The sequence below is a fragment of the Pavona decussata genome, unplaced genomic scaffold (assembly GCF_977016875.1).
Source record: "Pavona decussata unplaced genomic scaffold, jaPavDecu1.1 SCAFFOLD_48, whole genome shotgun sequence".
NCBI lineage: Eukaryota > Metazoa > Cnidaria > Anthozoa > Scleractinia > Agariciidae > Pavona > Pavona decussata.
The window spans coordinates 3,844,764-3,853,370 of record NW_028145470.1 but is presented as its reverse complement, the minus strand read 5'-3'; the positions used below and the strand labels follow the sequence as shown (position 1 = coordinate 3,853,370).

The following is an 8,607-nucleotide window of genomic DNA, read 5'->3' as shown; positions in this document are numbered from 1 at the left end:
AAAAAAAAAAACGTTTGGAAACGAGCTATAGCAATGTTGACTGAAAGGCGTTTTTTATTTACTGGTTTGTCATCAAGCTTTAAAATGTCAATATTTGGAACAAAATTAAAACTAACAACACGAACGAAACTAGAGGGGTGCTTATATCCGGGGAGGGGCTTATAATCGGATGTATGTTTTGGTTTACAGGTAGATGGGCCTATATATAACCGGGAGGGCTTATAAGCGGTGGGTGGGGGGGGGGGGGGGTCTTACAATCGGCAGTTTATTGTATTCGTTTTCCTGGTTACAGCCGTTCCAGGGTCTCAACAGCCTTCAAATTTATCCATGGGCATCTTTGTACAATGACGGTAAATTTAAGCAGCCAATTTGTTCCGCAAATAGAAAACTTAACTGAAAATTCCTATACAAATTTTTTTGCATCTCCTATCACGTTTTCCCTGATTAACAATGACCCCCTAGCAAAAGCGAAGTGACCTATTGCCCAACTACTTCTCAAACTCGCTTTGGATGTTTAACAATTACCCTGCAAAATCTCACGGAATATCGCCGCCTGATACTTAGCCGACGAGGCCATTGTCCGAGTTCGCTAAAGTTAGAGGATATTCCGCAAGATTGATCAGGATGATTGTTTTGTTATTCAACACATTGATAACAAAGCACAGTTTTATCGCAGAAAAGCTGGAGGTGATTTTATTGCCGCTATTTCTCGAGCATGGTATAATGCCAATGAAAACGCTGGGATTGCATTGTCCGATTATCCATCAGTTTTTTTTTAATTATAGGTTATATTTTGAAAGCAGGCAAAGTCAAGATGGAGGACAAAAATAAGTAACTGGAATTCACATCGTTTTAAAAAACTTCAGACAGTGATAAAACCTGCCGTGAAATGGCCAGTACTAATTTTCTTTTTCTTTGGTATTTTGTGGCATATTCAGTACCATAACACGGACCCCCCTCTCCATACGTATTGTCGAGGACTGTTCAACAGCTCCCACAATGATTGTGAAGAACTGGGGTTTAAAGCGTCCTTGTTGGCAGAGTGGTACCTTTCGAGTCCTGCTCGCTGGTTGCATCTAAGCCCTGCTGATGAATCGTCAGAGACGAAACAGCTTCGCATGACTGTCACTTATCTGGTAATTTGACTGTGCGCATGCGTAAGGTACAAGCTACAATGTCAAGTTGATCTTCCTTTTCAAATCTTTAAGATATTTCATATTTTTTCAGGGTTTTTTTTTTCGAGAATTTTGCTGCCTTGTACACATTCGTTAATGACGGTGCCTACTAATACCGAAGTATTTTTGCGTGGTTTATGACAACGCAGGAAAAGCTGACCTTAGCAAGGGCTATTGGAATCCAGAATGAAAATTGGGGGTAACCACGCATTTTTTAGAGATAATTAAGCAACAATGATTCTAAAAAGCGCCAAAACACAAGACAATGTATGGAATTTTTTTTCCATATTGAAGCTTAATGATCTCTGAAAATTGCACGGTTACCCCTAATTTTCTTTTCGGATTTCAGTAACCCTTACAAAGATCAGCTGTTCCCGCGTACTTGTAAACCGCGCAAAAATATCTCTGTTTTAGCAGGCATCGCCGAAAAGAAATCCGACTTTCTCGTACCACCGCGAGATGCACAGAACGTATGCGCAGTAACAAAAGTTGACACTGTTCTTAATGGCTGTGCATAACTAGTTGTAACGTCTGAGTTTTGGGATCGAAAGCTCGTTTTTGTGTTCCACACCAAACTGGTAAACCTCCGTTTTCGAAACTGTTTTCTGCTTTTTCAAACTGCTTTTTCAAACAAAAACGCATAAGCGCGAACGGGGTCTTTTTTGTATTCCCTTTTTTGCCCTGTTGTCACCTGAGATAACGTTCGTTTCTTGTGACTCGCCCTCTGGGATTCGCTTGCTGAAAAGACGTGCACAAAACTATGTTTGACGTATTTATCAGCGATTGGCTTCAGTATCTAATCCATATTCATCACAAATTGCAGAATTTGCCACACACCACGCTGACCGTGGTGGTGTGAAGATGTTACGTACTTTTCAAGATTTGGTTGTGCTTTGGGGGAGCTGTGAAGACACTGGAAGACTTTGAAGAAGGAGAAAAGGATTTATGCTTTCAACTAAAGGTAAATATCAGTTTTGCGTTGTAAAAATTTGTTTCAAGTTCCTTCGGAGAGTAAAGAGTCGAACGAAACCTCACTTGATAAACTTAACACGTGCTTTGAGTGTCATTTGATTTCAAACCAGTTTCTTCTCGAATAGCATTTCATTTGTTTGCTGAAAGCGCTTCAGTCTTAGTATAAAGAAAGAATCTCGTGTGTTCATTTTGCTGGTATTTCCCAGCAGAAGTCGTTTAAGTTTCACAGCAGCAAAGTTACGCTTTTCAAATGAAAGTTGTACTGTTGAAAACCATGGCCGATGAACCGTCAAAGCTTTTAGGCGTAAAAACTATCCAACAAGACTAAGATATTGAACCTTGGAACTTATTTAGAAGTTTTCCGCTTGTGTACCATGTAATTAAAAGTTACGAATTCGACTAATCACTTGCATTGCTTGTTTAACAGGGAGCTATCAAACTGGAGAAAGTGGAAAGAAACAGAAAGAATCACAAGAGGACAAACTGGAATGGACGAATTAGGAGGGAAGGGAACTCGACAAAGATAAGAACTTTGATATTTTTTAGTTGAAGTAAAAATGGTGGCTGAAGGAATTTGTAAGTAGAATTATTTGCCATGTGGAAGAAAGCGGAATGATTTAGTCACTACTTATCTGAATTTGCTTTTCAAATTGACATACAACCTGAATTTGGAGATTATGAAATGAATTCACCTTGGAAACTTGTACAGATCTGAAGTTGTCAATCGTCTAAATTTGTTCATCAAATTGACAAAGGAATTGAAGCTCGAGACGTCAAAACCGCAGGAATCTATATAGCCAACTGAGCAATGATCTTGTTATCAATTGAATCTGTTCACCAAATTGGCTTGAAATTCAGTGGAGATACTCAAGTGAAGAAATTACTCTTGATGCAGAATTTTCACTGATTTTGCTACTAATTGTCTGAACATATTCATCAAACTGACATACTCCTTGAAAAGTAGGAGCAAAATAACTTAAATAAACTTAATTAAATAGCGTTCAGCCACCATTTGAACGCTGAGCGATCGTTTAATGCACACTTTTTTGTATTTGAAGATAAAGTTAAATTTTTGGCTGTTTTATTTTAAATGTTCGCGCAAAAGTAACGGAACAAATTATATTCTTGATATAATTTCGTTGTTTGTGAATTATTGCTTTCAAAGCGAAAGCATTTTCTCGTTTCTTTTGTGCATCGTTGATCGCTCAACGTGAAGGTATAAAAGTTGTATTTCTAACTTCAGCTGGTGTAGTGGCGGGTTTGGGATGTTTTAAGGGGGCACGGACAATGAATAAAAAGCAAATTTTTTTGTAGACGATGCTTATTTGACATGAAATTAATTTCGGTGTTCAAAAACTAAGTTTTCGTTTTCGCTGGTTTTTTTTTTTTTGCTGGAATGACGGATTGTTTTGTGCCAATTTTCAAATTGAACAAAATAAAACAATTGAACTTGCATCGAAGAATGTTTAATTGACAGGAAAATAATTTATGCCTTGCGAAACCAAATCTAACACCTGAACTGACATGAACAAATTGATTTGAATACAAACTATTGGTGATGTGTCCTAAATTATTTCAAATCTCAGTCATTAATGTTTACACTTGTGAACGAAACAGATCCAAAATGTTATCAAGGAAAAATGAAGGAATTTTTTTTCTGTTCCGCTGTTTTGGTTTACTGATAGAATTGAGTCGAAAATTAACTCAATATTTATGTATGATATTTTGCAAAGTCAACGTTTTTTCCAACAGCTTTTGAGATATTATCTTAACCAAATTGGCATTTTCTTAGGGATTATACATTTTTTTTTTCGGATGGGATAAAACGTGAGTGCCTCCTTGAACATTTTTACTCGTTCGCTACACCAGCTGATTAATTTCCGATTGACAAGAGAACAAAGGCATTATTCAAAGTAGAATCTTGGTTACAAAATCTACGGAAATTTTTGCGCGATTGGAAATTTGTTTTAAACAAAATTTGTTTGGCTCTGGAACATTTGACTTACTGGGGACAAAAAAAACGCTTTTTTTAAGCGAAGTGCTTGAGTTCTCTTGTCATATTGAAAGCTTAGTTCATAAAACTCTAATGTCTGGTTTAGAGGAAAACAGTTTTTTTTCCTTTTTGGTGATTGTTTTTCTACTTCGATAAAAACAGACCAGTTATACAGACCTGACACAAACCAAGAAATGACTTTTTACTATCAAAGAAAAAGAGAAACATATCGCAAATTAACTTCAAAGATATAGATTTTGGCACCGCAAGTGTCTTGTCTTTCGATTTGAAAGCTAGTATCGGAATAATCTTCAACAATATCTTTCATGAAGCAATTTTTGTGCTGTTTTATCGAAAACTAATTGAAGATTCACAGATTTGTTGTAGTCACAACAACTAGGCTTTACTTATCGTTGTAATTTACGGTATATAATAAATTCAATCAGTGAAGATGATGTGCGGCATTACAAATTACAAGATTTTGAACGGAATAGCAGCAGTTAAATTTATCTTTTTGGTTACACAATTGTATTACTTGCCGTTTTTAATTAAATTGTGAGAAAATGGTGTTCCACTTTATCGTTTGTGCCACACATTTCCAAATTTCAAGCGGCATTATTCTTTCACAGTCATATTTCTTGTGGTTGCAAGTTCAAACGATCAGAAAACAATTTGTCATCAACACAACAAAAACTTAAGGTTTTTTTTATCAAATTAGAAGCGATTTTTGTCACACAAATGTTGATGAATGTTTTGCTTGCCTTCGTAATTTCAAATCTTGTGAAATAAATTTCCATATACATCAGATTTGAATCGACGGATACAACATACTTCAAGATTTCCAAACAAATTATTAGCAATTTTGTTAGGCAATAATTGTGAATTCAAATTTCTATAGAGAGAAAAGAGTTCCCATTGTCGTGTATCGACAATTATCTTGCTCTTCACGATGGTTTTAAATTATTCACAACTCGTGAATGTTTTCGTTTTACAATTTGTTTGCCTTTCAACGTTTGAAATTGTTGTGTTCGTTGGTCGTTCCTGGTTGTATAATTTCACAATGCTGAGAACTTGAAAACTAATTTTTAGAAATATTCATCGCATTTCACGTCTACGAATCGCATTTTTTCTAGCTTTCGACAAACTTTTGTTGTTCGCTAACGGCAAGGTTCAATAACAAACAACAATAATTTCTACTTTACCTTGGTTCGTGTTTTTGTGGTCTGTGTAATATTCTGACTATTTGATTTACAAATTTCCGAATTTATAAAAGGGAAACTTTCAACAGCAAGGCTTGAAACAACGAGTTTCTTTCAAGAATACACCAGACATTGGGGTTTTATGTTAAGTTCTTAGTTTTAGATATTTATTTGGAGGAAAAGACCTTTTGCTCTGGCAATCGATGTAGCACAGAACGAAAGATTAAAAGTTATCATTTTGAATTTAACATTTAGACTCTGCTAGTGCGTATTTTTAAAGGGGAAGATAGAGCAAAACAATTTAACTTTATACGTACTAAATTCTTATTACTCGTTCAAAAGCAAATTCATTGTTGTTTTCGGTGGGGCAAAGCGCTTAGGCGACACATTATTTTACGTTTTCTGTGCTACAAAACAATTGTCTGGTAGAAGAAGGTCTTGTTATTAAAAACAACCAGGCAAGCTATGAAATATTTGAAAAGCAAAGGGTTAATTGGAAAAGGGAAGAGAATTGTACAATACGAGACACTGAACTTAAGTAAAGTTTTCATCATTCAAAATCCTTTTCAACTAGCATTTAAATTTTTCACCGAATAATTTCATAGCTTGCCACGTCGTTTTTAATATCCTCCATGTATATACGCCATCTCGTGCAAAAATTTTAAATGTTTTATCTTTGCGGTTTGGATACATTTGCTCTAAACATTGAGCTCAAAAATTACTTTAACTCGGTATAGCCAAAACCAATTTTTTTGCACGAGATGGTGTATATTTTATTTGGCGGGTTTAAAATTTGAGGGGCACTCTTTGCAATTTTTTGTGATTCAAAAATTTTCAAGGGGTGCCCCGCTAAATTTTTGGCCAAAATCGTTGCCAGGGGAAACTCTGTGCAAATTTTGTCAAATTTTCCCGCCAAAAGACTTAGTATATATAGGAAGAAAAATTTTGGTCACACTTTTAATTAGTTAAGTGATTTTGACTTAATTAATTAACTTATTTTAAAAGCATTGTAATTAAACAATAAGAGAAAAATAATAAAGAACACAATGGAATAGAAACCAACTTGATTACAATCTTTATTGTTGTTGACTATTTTAATATTTACAAGACAGATAATAAGTTTACACTATAAAAATTAAAAGTAGCTTTGAAATTTAAAAAAATAACGGCGCATGCGTATTTTGGGCGCCCGTATTTTTTCTAAGTTTTTTGGCGGGAAAATTGAAGATTTTCAAACAAATGTTAACAAGTTGGAATTATTAAAAATTTTTAAAAAAAACGGCGCATGCGTATTTTGGGCGCCCGTATTTTTTCTAAGTCTTTTGGCGGGAAAATTGGAACCATTTGAATATAAGTTACATGGCGAAATATTTGCACACAACAAATGCACAGAAATTGTTTGGAAAAGCTATTTAATAAATGATTCGACATTGGAAAACATGATTTTCGAATAGTTGGTGAACATTTTTACATGTAAACCAAAATTACACGGCTAAATAACTTGTTGAAAACTTGAACCGATACAAAATATTCTGGAAAAACCAAAAATCTTAGTTTCTGTGCAATAAACTTGAAATGTTCGACGAAATTTTCGTTTTGGTCGCTGATTTTGACAAATGTTTACGATACAACTTGCTTACGATTGTTGCAGGCGGTAGAAAAATGTTCTATACTTCAATTTTGAAATATGTTTTAGTCGTCTTAATTTGAAAGCCAAACAACAATCAATAGCCTTGTTAAAAGGTTAGAATTATTAAAGATTTTTGGCGTTTGCTTGCTAAATAGTAGCATGCTACGGACGTAAGTAATAATTGTATCATAAAATTTGGTTCTAACTTTATCGATACAGTGCAACACGGATATAACACTTAACATGCTTGATGACAAAAATTGAAATGATTAACTCGAAATAAAGCGTATGAAAACTGCTGATGGGCAACTACAATTTGAATTCAAAGTATACAAATAGCTCAACATTGCTACCACAAACAAATAATTTGAAAACCTGAAAACTCTTACAGAAAATTTATCAAACGCCCAACATTTAGACCGACAACAATTTAAATAGGTTTCACACGCAGTTTTGAACGCCGATTTAAAAGCATTGCACGAAAAACATTGTTTGATTGAAATCCATGAATAAATTCGGTAAAATTCAATATCTGCGATGTTCAAGGCTTCCGAATCTCGAAGGAGTTCGAATCTCAAAGTCAAAATAGTTTCTAAGATTTAATAAATGCGTGCCTTGACAAATGAATTATCATTTTTTTTTTTAATGAAAACAATAAAATGTCCTGGCGTTTATCTTGGCCAATCTTTTCTCGAGATCAAACTCAAAACTGTTTCAAGTTTTTAGTACAATAAAAATCGTACCCAGCCACAAAACTTAGAAGAAAATCAGCCTACTGAAGTCGGGTAAACAGTGAAACTCAAAGCTAAAACAATACAATGCCACTTGTAAATTATGCATGCGACAACTTAATTTCACACTTCAGAATACAATGAAAACTGGCAAAAATAAAAATGCGGTATTGAAACACAGCGTCGGAAATGGTCGTGATATCAAAGAACAAATTCTCCTATCTTGTCCCCATACGTTTCTTAAAAATGTACTGGAGAGAAGTTATTAAAAAATCAAGGAAATTCACCTTGGGTGATCATATCCTTAATTCTCATGATCTCAGGGGTTGAATAAGCATTGATATTACAAGGAGAAATTTGATGCTGATCACGTACTGTTCGCAAACTTTTCTTTGCCTGAGGTGCATCATTTGAAATCAAAATTTTGGACAAAATACAAGTTTTGATTTTCTTCATACGAAACAAACTTGTCAATATGTGATATACAATATTCAAGAATGTTGATATGAATTAATTGAAACTGGCCATGAATGAGAAAGAGAATTTTCCACGTTTTGGTGTCATCGGTAAGACTCATTAAGAAATTGTCTGCCCTAAAATTCGACTTGAAAATGAAGAATAACCTCTGATTTATTTAACGGCTGACAGTTTTATAAAATAACCTCCGGGGAAATTTCGGAAATATTCTGTGTCGTGCAAATTACCACCTTCCTTTGAAACCGTTTTGTAATCTGTTTACCTAGTATTTTTGACAAAAAATCTAAATCGCAGCTACCTATGTAATTTGTATTAGTTTAAATTTAGAGAGTATTTCGCATGATCGAAAAACTTTTGAAAAAACAGGCATTCATTCGGAAATCACAAAAACGACCCTGTAAAAAAACTGATTTTACATTAACTTAAAGAT

The 8,607-nt window shown here is 34.5% G+C and overlaps 1 long non-coding RNA gene across 1 annotated transcript; it reads left to right on the top strand.

Annotated features, from left to right (window-relative positions):
- Positions 1 to 806: 806 nt before the first annotated feature.
- Positions 807 to 4,258, top strand: LOC146481853 (uncharacterized). The gene is made up of 3 exons (XR_014864224.1): positions 807 to 1,162; positions 1,999 to 2,136; positions 2,575 to 4,258. It is a non-coding gene; the product is annotated as an uncharacterized LOC146481853 (long non-coding RNA).
- The last annotated feature ends 4,349 nt before the right edge of the window (positions 4,259 to 8,607 follow it).